This window comes from Adiantum capillus-veneris, chromosome 13 (assembly GCF_014529385.1).
Source record: "Adiantum capillus-veneris isolate H3 chromosome 13, ASM1452938v2, whole genome shotgun sequence".
NCBI classification, from domain to species: Eukaryota; Viridiplantae; Streptophyta; class Polypodiopsida; order Polypodiales; family Pteridaceae; genus Adiantum; species Adiantum capillus-veneris.
Genome location: NC_140943.1, coordinates 124,478,190 through 124,494,127, shown reverse-complemented (window position 1 = coordinate 124,494,127; position 15,938 = coordinate 124,478,190). Strand labels below are relative to the sequence as shown.

The 15,938-nt window shown below is 39.6% G+C and overlaps 1 pseudogene; it reads left to right on the top strand.

Moving 5' to 3' along the window:
* The first annotated feature begins 782 nt into the window (after positions 1 to 782).
* LOC147444815 (uncharacterized) overlaps positions 783 to 15,938 on the top strand; it is a 106,107-nt pseudogene continuing 90,951 nt past the window's right edge.

Below are 15,938 nucleotides of genomic sequence, written 5' to 3'. Positions count from 1 at the left end.
ATGGATTCCAGGAGGTGCTTTAATTTTGTTGCAAGCTTGCACATCATATTGAAGATTGTGTGATAACATTTGTCAAGGTTGGAAGAAGTCATTCTTTCCCTGTCATGGCAAAAGTCTATATTTGGAGTTAATGAAGTGCTAATTGTGGATCATATGGGCGGTCCTTATAGTGATAGACCGTGTTTGAAAAAAATGGACTCAATAAAAAAACATAAAAGCAAGATGTACAATTGTGACTGAAGTTTAAATATTTTGGGGGTTTTTGCATTTTCTGTCTTATTCGGATACCACATTATGCACATGTAGTAGGTTTCATAAGTTTTTAAGAAAGAATCAAAAGATTTAATGGGATCTAAATAATCTATGTCTTTTAGCACCAACCTTAAGAAAGGAGGACTATGCATGTAAACGACTTGTCATTGAGACAATACAAATGAGTCCTCCAAAGATTGGATGCGCAATATGTGATGCCAAGGGTAGGACTATAGGAGGGCATGGCCCTGGCCAAGGGGCGATAGATACACATGCGGTACAGGGGCTATATATAGGAGGGCCAAGGGCCTATATATAGGTATGGTTTGGTGGTTATTGGCATCTCTATCTTCCTATGTCCTTTCATTGGTATCATAGCACAGGGGAGAGCAACCATGGAGGGGAGGGGAAGGAGATTTGCATGGCCTCTCTCTCTCTCTCTCTCTCTCTCTCTCTCTCAGGCTTGGACGGAGGAGGAGATCGTGCTTGCATGCTATGCGTGCTCAAATGCAAAGGAGGTCCAGGTCGACATGACAACAAAAAAGCCATGGCGTGGGCATGGCCCCTTGATTATGCAGAACGAAGGAGGCCGAGTAAAAAATAAGGGGGCCGTTGGAAGCATGGATCCTAGGAGGCAGCGTGCGCAAGCCTCCTTCATCGAATGGAGCACAATTGGGCTCTACGTGCTCGCCTTGGGCCAAGGAGACGAACTCGTCAGAGGGCGGGAGGGTATTAACCAGTTCACTGCGAGCGAGGATCCCTCCTCTCTGCCTCTGCGCGGCGCATGCAGCCTGCCATGGATTCATACAGTCACAAGTGACTTTAGTTTTTTTTATATTTGGACACAAGTCCATTCCCACGGCATTTGTTTGAAGACAACAAGTTACTCGACACGTTGGCAGACCCATGAACAAGGAGGGGTGCCCAAGGTCGGCCCCCCATCCTCTTCTTCCGTGCTTCGACAAGATAGTTAAGACACGCTCTTGTAGAATTTTTGCAACATCGGAAAAATCAAAAAATTATGAATATGCAGAGCTTGGGTCCTGCACAATCATGCAAGATGAACAAGGGGTACATGCACCATAAGGTCGATCACAATCTTCATCGAGCACGGCAAGGTGCTACATCTTGACAAGATTATAAAGTGCTGCATCTCGGCAAGATTATAAGGTGCTGCATCTTGGCAAGATTATGACCCATATTTGACAAGCCACCAATTTCCTATAGTTGCAAAACTTTGAACGAGCATCATGAACGACAAGGTCGTAGACTCAAGGATTTTTGATGGAATTCCGCACGAGTTGAAGGTTCTTTGGTATATGGGAGATGCTTCATGATACATCCAATAGCAAAGTGTTGACAGTAAGGGCGTTGAATCGAGGCTTTTGGTCAACTATTCCAAAGGACGCATTTACAAGACTACCTATGGGTCAAGTATGATCATGGTCATTATGTCCACTTTTTTTTCTGCATCAGGCAAGGCCCGACCAGCAGGAGTAGATCATCTACTGCACCAAGCAACAGTGTCTAGAAAATCATTTCTTGTTTTTCGTACTGCTTCCAAATCATTCGATTTTTGGGATGACAAGATTGGTCAGCAGGTGTGCTTAATGAGGTATGCAGTTGATTTTTGTTTATTGTCATTTGCATAACTGGTTATACAATTCTGGCCGTATCTCTACATAAGGTAATGTATGAGACTGGCATGTGGCACTTAACATACATCTTTTGATCGTTGACCATGAATTGATGTAATAACAGCAGGGCTGTCAATTGCTTATGAAGCATTTGAACTAGATGGAGCATGTATCACCTCTATTGCATATCTCTAACATGCATCAAAGGTGATGCACTTTCTCCACTCCAAGCACAAGCACAGCTTCTGATAGTTCACATAAGCACTCAAATTTTGTGGCATACATTAATGGAAAGGGCCAATTTTTTAGTATCTCAAGGAGACATGCATGGCCTCTTACTGGACTTGTTGAAGGAAGCAAGTTTCTCGGCATGGCCGACTCCTTGTATGAATTCTACATGCTGATAGAGGATGCTTACCACACATTACTGGTTAATTTCAATTGAAATTTCTTGACACGGTCAATTATTTTTGTCATGATATCTACCACCACATCCGTTGGCTCTCTGCACAAAAATATTTATGTGAAGCAAGGCTTCAATTTACCACTCTTGCATTGAGATTTTTTTTCCGTTTGGCGTATGCTATGAGCACACGCCTTTGGGGAATTTCTCCATATGCCTGCAGGATATTTCAGGCTAATTTTCTCTTGCGCAACGGAGATGGTTTTGTTCTACATTTGAGTGATTTTTTCTTCTGACATCTCCAGACAATTGGTTACAGCAGGATGAGTAGGTTTATACCATGTTCAGTATTGTTTACTTTTCCATGTTTATACATTTACATTGCAAACTAATGCTTTTGTGCAAAGCAAAGTTCTTTGACAATTTTACATGAAGCAAGGCTTCTCCCTTGTTCCAACGTACTGCTCAATGACTTGGAATCACTGGCAATGGCACACAAGTTTGGGAAACTGGAAAAATAGGGGATATCACTCCCTACCAGTACATCTGTGCAAGGCACTTATGGTTTTGGGCTCTCATGTTTGAGGCCATCACTTTTGCCAAGGGCTAAAATTTTTGCATGCATGGCATGCTAGCTTGGCAGATTCAATTCTACCGCCTTATGCAATATGCTTCCGCTATAACCCAGACACTTTGTCATGACAAGATAAGTTATGGATTGTTTGACATGATTTTTGGTTGTTGTCAATGCACAACACCACTAAAAAGAACCTAAAACTTGGACTTGATTCATCGACAAAGTGCCTTATTCAAGTCATCCTCGTACAGTCACGACCCATACACAGTAGACGGTCAAGATTTGACTTGTGTTTTCTGTTGCCTCTCTTGATGAGAGCGTCATAGATACAGATTGTTGTGTGCTTATAGAATAAGTTGCAACCCAAGAATAAGATGCACACGAGCACATGGATTGGGTACGCACTACATTAGGTTAAGAAACCTTCCTCAACCTGCATGCTTTTTTTCTCTCTCTTTCTTATTTCTCTCAAAGAATATTAAAAACTTTCTAAGAAGCTTTTGAACATATTTGTTTGGGAGACAGCCTGAGCCAAGGTGCTCTAACTCTCAGCTAGAAATAGGGCAAGACGCCATCTACATTAGTCTTAATCGATTCGTTAATTGAACACTAATGGCCATAAGGGCTATGAGCCACACACGTTGGCTAAGAGTCATTGTCAGATCTCAGGTAAAACCCAACTATTGGCATTCCTTGGGTGATTGTTCTTAAGATCGAACAGATCTTCCCGGTGGAGTACGTATCGAACACATCGATGTTAATGGACAAGCACGAGTCTTGTCATTACGAATTTTTAGGGTGTCATTGTTGCACTACATGTTTTTTGTGCCACGCTCAAGTTGAGTTTTTGATAATCTTAAACTCACATCAGCTTATCTATACCACAGAATCTATAGACACCCTGGCTGTTCATACGAGCTAGGCATCTCACTTGTGTGGATTTCTTGCTCTCTCTATAGCACTACGAGTGTCTAGGGCATCCCAATTTTGGGGTATGACCCAAAAAGTGTTTACTAAATCACCCCATAGGCATTGAGGACCATAGTTTGATCTATTCTCGTTATACTTTCAAGGAAAGAATCCCGCAATCTACCACACGGTAGCGGGAAAATTCAACTTTTCAAGTTGATTCCAATCATTCTGTCTAGATTTGACTATGTTGGTTACTGTTACCTGCTAGTCGAGCAGTTTCTACAAAGGTGACTATGTAGATTCTAACCAACGTTTTTAGATTTCGAAGGCAACACCCAGGGTTTCCAGTGCATTGTTGCTTCTTTTTTTCATAGGTGGGAGACGTGCTCCTGTGCAATTGAATACGGGTAATTGAACTTTCAGTTAACCCCCCAGGGCCATGCCAAGGGCAGGTCGAAACCAGTATTTTGGGCCATAGTGTCCAATGTACATTATGCTGTTATGAATCCACTTGTAGGATTCGATTTGGCACATGTTGTCACATGGGATACAACATGGTCTAGGGACTCAAGGATTTCGGTTTAGCCAGTGTGGAGCAATGAATGAGGAGCCTTCTCACTCTTGTCATGGAGTGTTTAGAGTTACCTCCACACACAAGTACATCTTGTACTTGAAGGATGTTCTTTTTTAAACATCCTTACATGAGACATATTCCACATGTGGAGAATATGAGTCTCTGGACTGATACTGGTGCCCATTATTTCAAGTATGTGTCACGACAAAGTCCCTAGGTGCTGGTCACATCTGTTCTCTAGACCATTTTCAGCACGACGTATAAGGAGCAATTTTGGTGGCCAAAAATTGTCGGATACTTAGAATGACTTGTTCAAGTACAAGTACTGCTAAACAACATTACAGATGGCCAAAAGTTGTCGAATACTTAGAATGACTTGTTCAGGTACAAGTACTGCTAAACAACATTATAGATGGTTGTTTATACATATAACAAGGCTCTAAATTGTTGATGAAAAAGTTTCATTGTTTGTACCTAGAAATGATCACTGTTTCACCTTCTATTATGGTTCAAACATTTCAGCAAGGCTTGCAAATGATTGTGACTGAAAGTATTTAGTTTCTTTTTAGAACTATTTACATTACTCTTTAATGTTTGCTAGGCGCATCGCATTTACCATAAGTATTGTCAAGGATGATCATGGATATACAAGTTCGTATCTGTGTTTTGCTAAATGCATGCACACTAGATATTATGGGCCCTAGTGTTTAGCAAAAGCTGATTTGGAACGACATGTGTATTCATCCAGTTGTTGCTTATGAAGCATTTTGCACTCTATGTGCAGTATCTCTATGAGATTACTTTTGAATCTACTAATCACCAACAAAGTTCATGGATCGGTTTGGGTGCTTGTGGATTTTTCAAGTTAACCACGATGGTACATTTTTGATTCTCAGTCACCTGGGACGATTGTCTGTAAACCGTGGGGGAAACACACCTCAGTACTGTCTGTTATCCAAGGGGATAGGAAAATTCCAAAGTGTACTCTCGTGCTAAAGGATATGCAAAGTGAGTACATTAGCACCATGCAATCCAATTAATAAGCATTTATTGCTCTACTTGGAGTTTTCTTACCATCAGATAAAGCATGTTTGCGATTAGGTTTAGTCTCTTCATGTTTAAGTTAGTTTCTCAACCTTGAACACTAGTTACGTGGGGTTGTTTATTGATGAAATTTGAGAAAAAGTCAAGGACTTATACTTGGCTGATGAGTTATGTCAGCAAGTTACTTTCACGGAAAGTGAAAAGCGGTACTCTTTCAGGTATATCTTTGTTGTGATAACTCATTTAAGCATGCTCATGTGCATTCTAAATGGAGTCTACACACTAGATGGTTCCAAAAGGACAACAATGTGCAAAATCACAATGCTACTCTTGATTTCATTGAACCTCCTACTATACTGTGTTTTGATCAAACAAACAGCTTGATCCATGATGGATACCACTTTGGAAAACATTAGTGTTCTTATAAAGATCCTATGAGTTTTGTTTTCACGGATGAAAACGCTTCTCCAAGGGGGGAGTAATGTCATGCCAAGGGTAGGACTATAGGAGGGCACGGCCCTGGCCAAAGTCCGATAGATACACATGCGGTATAGGGGCTATATATAGGAGGGCCAAGGGCCTATATATAGGTATGGTTGGGTGGTTATTGGCATGTCTATCTTCCTATGTGTTTTCACAATAAGGCAAGATGATGAAAAAGGAAAGAGCTATGCGGTGAGGTATGGGGATAAGGTTCTAAGTTCTTGTCAATGAGATTATTCATAGGTAAAGAGGGAATTATGTAGAGTGGTTATAACATTGAGGTGGTGACAAGGAGTACTTATATCAATGGTTGTGGAAACTAATTGCTTTCCTCTTCTTGGAATGATTAAAAATTGTTAACTCCTGACATTGCTATGCTATGGTGGATAGCCTACCTACACAAAGTCCTTGAATTTGGAATACAAGTATATTGCCAGGAAAGACAATCTAATGGAAGATATGCTATCTAGGGCAATGTATGAAGATGAAGAGGACATGATTGTTGAGGGAGATGATGTAGGCACAAAGATTACACTATTGCTCATGCAAAGTTAAATCATGCATGTTTTGTATCTTTCCTTGAGTCCTTTTGCAGAGGATTCGTATGAGGGTTGTTAGCGGGTCATCATGATGATGCCTATTGCATAGCTATTTGGAACTAACACAATATATCAATACTTAGGGAAGTGACTCGGATGGGGCATGGAGACTTTTTTAGGTTGTCAATTCTCAAGAAGTGAACCTAGAAAGCACATGCATCAACTCAACAAGTAAATCGCCACTCAATGATCAACAAATTTGCCTATGTCCTTTCTCAGTGCTCTCGGTCATCACTACATTTTACCAAATACAAAATCGGATTGTCACAAAATTTTAAAGGAAGCTATATTAGGACTAAGGGACATGTCTACTAAGTATCATTGCATTTTGACAAGGTACATGGATCGCGATCCATCATGACCCAAGTCATAGCAATTGCAACACAACATCCCAAATAGGTTGCCCTAAGGTCTAATAACACTCTCCTAAGTCAAAATGTCAAAAAACAATTAATTTAAGCACTCAAATTTGCAGATTAATCTCACAAACAGGTAGTCACAAACCCCTACAAAACCGAGAATGCTTACACATAATTGAAAGAGCATGGAAAGATGAATACAATGCAAGTTTTGAAATTGAAATCTGATTATCCAATCACAAGATATGTTGATTACAAGTTGGAGCTAAGAAGACGCTTTTGCGTACGTACAACAGAGGTCTTCTTCTTCCAAAAGATAAGACTCCTTTTCACATTAAATCTATTGTATTTTATACATGGGGCTTTCTAGATGGCTATTGGCCAGCTCACATGGGCCTTTAGAATCACCATGAAAGAATTACAACTCAGGGAATCGACTTGCTACTTTCGGATTAGATCTACACACACTGTAGCTACACTAGCTTGGAAAAAGAGTACAAATATGGTGTGCGGCTAGGTGGGTGCCCATGTATTGAATCCAGCTAACAATCCCCCTTCCTAGCTCGTATAATCCCTTGAGACGACCATGTGAAATCTGATCAGTAGGATGCACTTCAGGTTTGTCTTTAAGGTTGGGTTTTATCTTTGAAAGTGCTTTGTCATTAATGACGCACCCACTTTCCTTGAGTGAGTTATTTTTGTTATGTTCTAGTTGATATGGATATGGGCTTCAATTGTTGAGGCAATGTTGCATTTTTTCCTCATTCTCCTTTCATGGCCACTATTGGCATTCAAGATGGCTATTGGTGTTGCATGCCTTTTTGGGAACTAAGAGTCTTTAAGTTGTTGACTTTATGGTGGATCCTACCCTTGGGTTTTGCATTAATGTGAGTCCTTTGCAATATTTCACCAACTTTGAAGCACTGTGTGAGCTTTTTATGATTGCTCATGATCCCCTTGCATACTGAATTGTTCATTGCTTGTTAGTTGTTGTTGTATACTTTCTTCATCGTCACACCATTGTTTAATGGAGCATTTTTGTCGCCCTTGAAGATAAGAAATGCTTCTTGACAAGAAATTTGAGACATGTAGCTGTTGCTTTGATTCTTTGATGATTGGTGTGGGTAGCAACTTCCTTATTTTTAATGTAGAAGGAATATGTAAAAAAGGATGATGATGAGTGTTTCTAGATTAGGGTCTAAAAAGTGGATGATCAAAGAGAAAAAACTAGGTGGAAAAAAAGTGCCTTTGGTATACACTCTTATTGGAGATGAGCAAGTGGACTTTAAGTGCCTCTTCATGCAAGGTAAGTGCTTGGGAGAGACAAAAGAAGAGTGCCTAATGCAAGTGCCAATTATGTGACACTCTATATGCATATGAGCTTAGATACTTATCTTATACTCTTATGACATGTGTTATTAATGGAAACTTAGATGTATCCATTCAAGTCCAGAAACCCAATTGCATTGGCTCTTGAGAGTTAGGCCTCTTTCATTGTTTTGGGTCTTTGGAAGCCACCATTTTTTCCATTAGGTTAGCATACCTCTACTCCTCTCGACACATTTATTGTATGTCAACTGCTTTGAAACACAGGTCTCATGATTGTAGTAGGGATTGATAGAGCCTTTGATTTATCTCCCATGAGAAGCAGTCGTAGATGTGTGTGGGCTCTCTATGATGGACTTTCCAATAGAAATTTTGATACCCACCTTGTCTTCAGTCCCCGTGTGATCGTATTTTTCATTTGCCTTTCAAGTCTGACTTGATGGACACTGAGATTTGGTATCCACATTTGATTATTCCCATTGTTAAAACCTTGCTTCTGGAGTTGAAGGCAAGGTATCCACACTGAGATTTGGTATCCACATTTGATTATTCCCATTGTTAAAACCTTGCTTCTGGAGTTGAAGGCAAGGTATCCACACTGAGATTTGGTATCCACATTTGATTATTCCCATTGTTAAAACCTTGCTTCTAGAGTTGAAGGCAAGGTATCCATCTGGAGGTCTCATCATCTTGGTCATGATTGGCTTCTATTGGATTTGGACTTTAATTACTTTGATTTGAGTGGAGACTTGTGCTACACGACTGATCTTACGTGTTCCAGGTTGAGTGACTACTTGGGTTATCCATATTTTAGAGTTATCTTTTTGAAATCCTTTTGTTTCGAGTAGTTTGATTGGAATCATTTGCTGCTTTGCATATCTTTGTTGCATAGCTTTGTTGATGTCTAACTTTGGTACCCATACTTGTTGCATTGATTGTTTCTTTGAAGGTATTTTCTTTGGTCTTCTGTGGTTGTTCTTACTTCTTCTTGAGGTGTTTGTCTTTTATTGATAGCTTGACTTTCTCTTTGGAGAACTGTTTTCTTGAGGTGAGTAGGTCCAAGCTATTACCTTAGGCTTTGCAGCTCAAACATTAGCGTTTCCTTGGAAGTAGCCCTGAGTAGTGATTGACTCTTTTGATGCTACCCACCCAGTTACCTTTTGTTGTTCAGGTTGAACTTGTGATTGGTGTATCCAAACTAGGTCCTTGACTTTGATGTGCTCTTTGGACACATCCATGGTTGAATCTTTTTGGATTCTTCTGGATGCTTTGTTGTGATGGAAAATTTGGTTGATGAATGTTTTGATTAGGTTTCCATTGCATTGTGGATGGTTTGATATTTTGCATGAGTTTTCTTTCTCCATTCGTTCCTTGTTTTCATTTGCTTGTTTCAACTACTCTTTGGTTTGTTGCAGCTCAATTTCTAGGGCGGTTTTTTCTTTTAGCCTTTTTTCTTTCATTTTGTCTCATTTAGCTTTCCATGATTTTCTTTCACTCCTTACTGATAAGCTTTCAATTTATGTTTGAATAGGCAATTTGTGTTACTTCTTGATGGTTGAGTTTTTGGCATCTTCTTGAGCTTGAACTCGAGTCACCACATTCATAGGGAATCATGGGTTCTACTCAAATCCACTTGAAGATGGCATCAATTTTACAATGTTCATTGTTGCTATCCCTTGTTGTTTGGGTGTTTTGGATAATCAAGAGTAAAATGTGTAACAACACATTCTAGACAATATCCAAAATTTTACATTCTTTTTGTGATAAGTACAAATTATTGGCCAATGGTTGCCTCCTCACGTAGCGTGGCCCCACTTGTTGTGTAGCTAATGATGTAGCCAGTGGAAATTCTTGCTTGGGTTGTGGCACATACGTTGGCTAAGTGTAGTTGACTACTACCCTACCCTCATTCAAGAAAGGCGATTGTTTCCCTAGCATATGTTGTGGTCTCATGGGTTGTGGCACAGACGTCGGTGGAGTGTAGTTGACCACTACCCTACCCTCATTCAACAAAGGTGATTGTTGCCCTAGCATACATTGTGGTCTCATATGAGTGCTACGTAATGGGGTGAGATGATCCCCTCCACAAGTGTCCCACCTTCTTGTGGGTTGTTGTTGTTCATTTAGGTTTTATATGTAGACTTTTATATGCCAAAATGGATGGTGCACACTTTTCATGATAGTAAATTGGATGCACCTTTGTCTAGTCATACTCGTTCAGGTTCTTGCCATGCCTCTTATGCATTAGATTGTTATGCTTTGGCTATGTCTAGCTTATGTGATATAGAGGAACCCCTATCTTTTGACGAAGCACAAAATAAAAAAATTGGATGGCTAACATGCAATCAAAATATAATGCACTTAAAGAAAATGACACATGGAATTTATTTGGCTTGCCTTTTGGCAAAAAGTCAATTGGTACAAAGTGGGTTTACAAGTTGAAATGCAAGTTGGATGGTGAGATTCATTGCCATAAGTCTCAACTTGTTGCAAAAGGCTATGTGCAATAGAAAGGCATAGAGAAGAAAATTTTGCTCCCACTTGTCATATGACTACTATTTATTTTCCATGTTCATTGGCAGCTCATTTTGGTTGGGATGTACATCAATCCAGTATTGTTACTTCTTTATTGAATGGTGAGATTTTTGAGGACGTCTATGTAACACAGCCTCGCGGTTTTGTCAAGAAAGGACAAGAGGACAAAATGTGCAGATGTAAGAAGGCTGTGTATCGGTTGAAGCAATCTCCTCGTGCTTGGTATGAGAAAGCTGACACTCATTTGGTCAAAGGAGTACTTTGTAACAGTCCAACAAAAAGCACATTGTATGTCAAGCATGAGGGTGATGTACTTCTCATTGTTGTTCTTTATGTGGATGATTTGCTGATCACTGGGCCCAATGAGGCACATATTACTGAATTTAAGGCTGCTTTGAATGCTACCTTCAAGATGAAAGATTTGGGGCTATTGCATCATTCCTTGGGTATACAATTTAAGCAATGTGATGGTGATATTGCCATGTGTCAAAAAAGTTACATAGAGACATTTCTATGTAATTTGGACTTGAGGATTGCAAATCTATTGCCACTCCCATGGAAATAGGTTTGAAGTTGAGTCTGCATGATGCTAGTGATCCTGCTAATGTCACTCTCTACCAAAATACTGTTGGTTGCCTCATTTATGTATGCAACATGAGGATGGATATTCAGTTTGCAGTTGTAGTCTCGTAGGTCAGTAGATTTATGCATAGCCCAGGGTCTAAGCATTGGCAGGTAGTCAAGGGGAGTTTTTGCTACTTGAGTGGCACTTTGCATTTTGGCTTGTTTTATCACAAGGGGAGATCATTGCTGTCAGATTTACATGCTTTTTTGGACTCAGATTGGGTTGGTTGTTATGAAACACGAGTGTCCACAAGTGGTTTTTGTTTCATGCTTGGCAGTTCATGTATTTCATGGTTGAGAAAGAAGCAATCTACTGTGGCCACTTCTAGTTGTGAGACTGAGTACAGGGAAGTCTTCATAGCTATGGTTGAGTGTGTATGGCTCAGATGCCGTATGGATGATTTGGGTGTTGGACAAGACATTGCCAACATCATCTAGATTCACAGTCAGAGTGCATTGGTAGTTGTGAGGAACCTAGTTTCTCATGCTCACACAAAGCACATTGAGGCACATTACCACTATGTCAGGAGAGGCTCTCAGCAACAAGAGAGATCATCTTGGCTTATGTGTCAATGCATGACAACCTTGTAGATCTTTTCAAAAAGGCATTGTCTCATGAGAAGTTCAAAGCTTTCGGCAAAGCTTTGGGATTGCTCCCCATTGTGGATTGATCTTGTCCTCAGGGCATGGCACTTCCCTTTACTCTTCATGCCAGCCCTCATTCATCGAATCACTCCCAAGGAGGATTTGTTACATATACATGTGGTAGTTATGTGTGAACACATTAGGACCACCGGGGCATTTTTTCCCTCTTTAGGAGGTTTCCCCCCCCCATGCATTGTATATACCCCCATCACTCTAGGGATATCTATCTCTCCATTGCACACTAAGTAATACACGCTCTGTTGTGTGCCTTGAGCTTTCTTTGTTTTCTGCAAGCTGTGTGTGTTTCCTTGCAACCCTAATTCCAACACCCACCCTGGCCACTTCTCTTTACCTAGTTTTTTAACGGTCCTCCAACATTCATCTAGGGTAAATGGACTTTCCATAATGCTCGCTTGATCAGGGTCTACTAAAGTTGGGGTGGCCTAAAAATCTTTGCTCTGGCTTCTCTAATAATGGGAGAGGGGGAGTCTTACTTCCCAATGATTTGATTGAGGTGATCTAACATGAATTTTTGCATTTGATCAGGATTGTTAATCTGGTATCCTTGTTGATTGATCAAGAAGGAGATGGTAGTATGAAGTTTTCTTACCTTGATTGCTCTGAGTAAGTTTTTTTGTCAACATACTCAGTTTTGATGCGACTTTCCTTGGATTGAAGTCTGAGGAGATTTGTCACCTCCATATCCCTTCGTGCAGAGTTTGCTTGAGCTTCATCCATTTAGTGTGCTCATGCTTTGAGGACTTTCCTTGAATTTTCTTTTGACCTAGCTCTTCAAACCTAGATTTGCAGATTGTTGTGTGGTTATTAACATTGCTATGGAGTCTTGCATTGTGAGATTGGTACTTTCTCTATCCTTCATTGGGAAATCCTTGAAAAACTACCCAAATTTGTTACACTCAAGCATGCCCCAAATTAAGTCCCAAAGTTGAGTGGAATTGTAATTAGCCCACTATAACATTAATGACCAAGCTCTTTGGTGGTGTCTGAGAGACATTCTAGCATATTCACACCCAATTACAGTCCTTGCCTAGTCCTCTCTTGTTAGGAACAAACAAGGGGGTGCTAGTTGACTAGCAAGAATCCATATATTATCCCAAAGCCAAATTGGCAGCCTCGAAAAATTGACTTAAAGTGGATGAATCCCCTGGAGGGATTCTATCGATTAAAAAACGGGCTCCTATGGTACTACGCAGATTGTTGTCCTGTTAAAAAACATGGGACCTTTATGTAGGATCTTTGAAATGTTGTATTCATCCTTGAATATGATTAAGCAGAATCCCTTAGCGAGGTATGCAATACTTTCAATTTCTCCTTTACGCCCAAGGATTTGTGGCTCCTAAATCCATTGTATCAGCTCATATGTATTTAGGACTCTCCCATTGAAGCCAAACAAAAGTGTAAGCTTTGCTTGCATGGCTAGCTACTTTTTAATAAGCACTGGCGGAATCATCACCGGTGATAGCCTCCACTACCTCAATCTTCTATGGAAGCGACTTCTTTAGCGCACTATATGCTCAATCTGCTAGCCCATATTTGAGCTACCCATTGCATTCAGTCTGTGACCTAGATCTTTTGTTACCTCTACGACCAATCTCAATCTATTTGCCAACATTTTTCAGTTCATTTCCATCCCGGACAATCAACTTGTTTCCCTTCAAGTCTTCACATTCAACTGGGAGAGACTTGTCAACGTCAACACTATTGTCATGCCATATATGACAACCTAGCACATATCAAGTGTATTTATTCACTACAAGGTTTGCATCTGTTAATTATAGAAAAAATTGGATAGCATCTCCTTTGTAAGTTGGAGCAATTTTCAAAAGTCCACAACAATGCCATTTCATCCGAGACCCTCACATGAGGATCAAGGCTCTTTAGAAACATCGGAATGATTTTAAAGTAAAAAATGAACTCTGTGGTGATTTCACATCACAAATATATCATCAAGAAACTATCTTAAATCTTCTTTCAAAAATCTACTCCTATCTCTTTTATCAAAAAGAACATCTATCCACTACTATCTTCACTTGAAACATAAACTGGGGAACATTGAAGTACTAATGCATTACATTGAAGTAATAAGGCCAAATATTGAAATGCTCAGCTTGTTTCATTTATCCCAAAGTTGTCTGCTTTGGGCATATAAGGCCTATATTTACAATTAAATTCCTATATGTGTCTGTATATGTGATTGCACCAATGAATGTCTATGTTTATCTTTCTATGTTGTAAATATTTGTAAATGTGATTGTGAGTGTGAATGAATGTTTGTGTGTGTGTGTCTTTGTATGTTTGTGTGTTTAGGAACGATTGTCTGTTTGTATGTGTGTATATGTGTGTGTGCACAATTGCCTATTTGTGTGTGTGTGTCTGTGTGTGTGTGTGTGTGTGTGCGCACGCGTACAAGCGCATGAGTGCCTCCAATGGAGCTCATTGGTGCTCCCAAGGAGTTATGTGAAGCAGAAGTGCATGTTGCTACTTCACAATGCTCCTTGGGAGCACCAATGAGCTCCATTCGAGGCACCTTGGAGCATGGTGAGGGAGCAGCACGCGCTGCTCCTTCACGGTGCTCCATGGGAGCACCAAGGAGCTCCAATGGAGCACTCCAAGAGGGTAGTGTAGCAACACACACACTTGCTTGTTTTGAGTGTGAGAGAGAATGTTCCTTCTTCTTCCTCCTTCTTTACTTGACTTCATAGTTCTTAGATTATTTACATTTAGAGTAATTTAGACATACAAAAATATATATTAAACACAGTTGATACCTTTTGGAAAGTTTGTGTGAGTTCATAGTCCTTGAGTTCACATTACTTTAGACCCACAAAAATATATATTAGACACTTAAATACATATGTATATTAAACACCCAAATATATATATTAATGTGAGTGCGTATGTTGAATATTTACACGTACATGTTTGTTTTTATATATATTTGGAGTAAACAATTACATTTATGTATGTGTATCAAGTATTTTTTTAAAAATTTATATGTCTTCATTTTTTCAGTAAATGTCTTGAATTTATTCATTGTCCATCGTGTTTTGCTTAATGTGATTATTGTACACATGCTTGAATATATTCTCAGAGATGCACAACATTCTCCAAGAAGGTTGGTCATAGCTTTGGTGGAGTGTTGTAGCTTGAATGCCTTGAGTAATTAGGACACAAGAGAGATGGAGATAGGGATAGAGATAAGGGTGGGTGTAGAATTAGTAGTGGATAATAGCTAGGTTAGGGAATAGATTTGGAAATAGAGATAGAGATAAGTGTTGGGCTAGAGATGAAAACCAAAACATCAAGCAATCAACAAAATCACAAATCAAAACACACCTTGTTTGATAACCCTTCAAGATTTATTTGTCAGTTTTAAGGGGAGGAAAGACTTACAACCTTGAATGATGCACCAAATCCAAGTCCTTCTTTGATTAGAATTGATCTTTACAAGGATTGCTTACAAGATTGACTATTCTTCCTTAAAAAGCAAGTGTAGGCTTAGACTTATGTTTATGGCTAAGTACAACTAGGAATTAATCCTCTCACTCTCTAATTAATGGTTTTCAAAGAAGAAGATATCCCCTTTTATAGGTGAAGGGAACCCCCAAATATTACACAAGAAAGAGAGTGAACAGGAACTGACAAATTTTGAAATGGGTTGTCCCTACATAATGTGGGCAAATTGGGGTCCACTATTTTGATCATATCTCATCAACCATAGATCCAAGTTTAAAAAAAAAAAGTAGGGGCAAAAAATTCAGCTCATAAGCTACGATTCTCATTTTATATACTTTTTTCAATTTGAATTGGAACCATGTGTTAAAAAATCATCAAAATAGGATATCTTTCTGGCAGCAAAAGTCTTCTTGTGGTCCCCTTGGCCTAGAATTTTATTTGATTCCAATGGCCACCTCATGCTATATGAAAGCATGATATTGCTCCTTGAT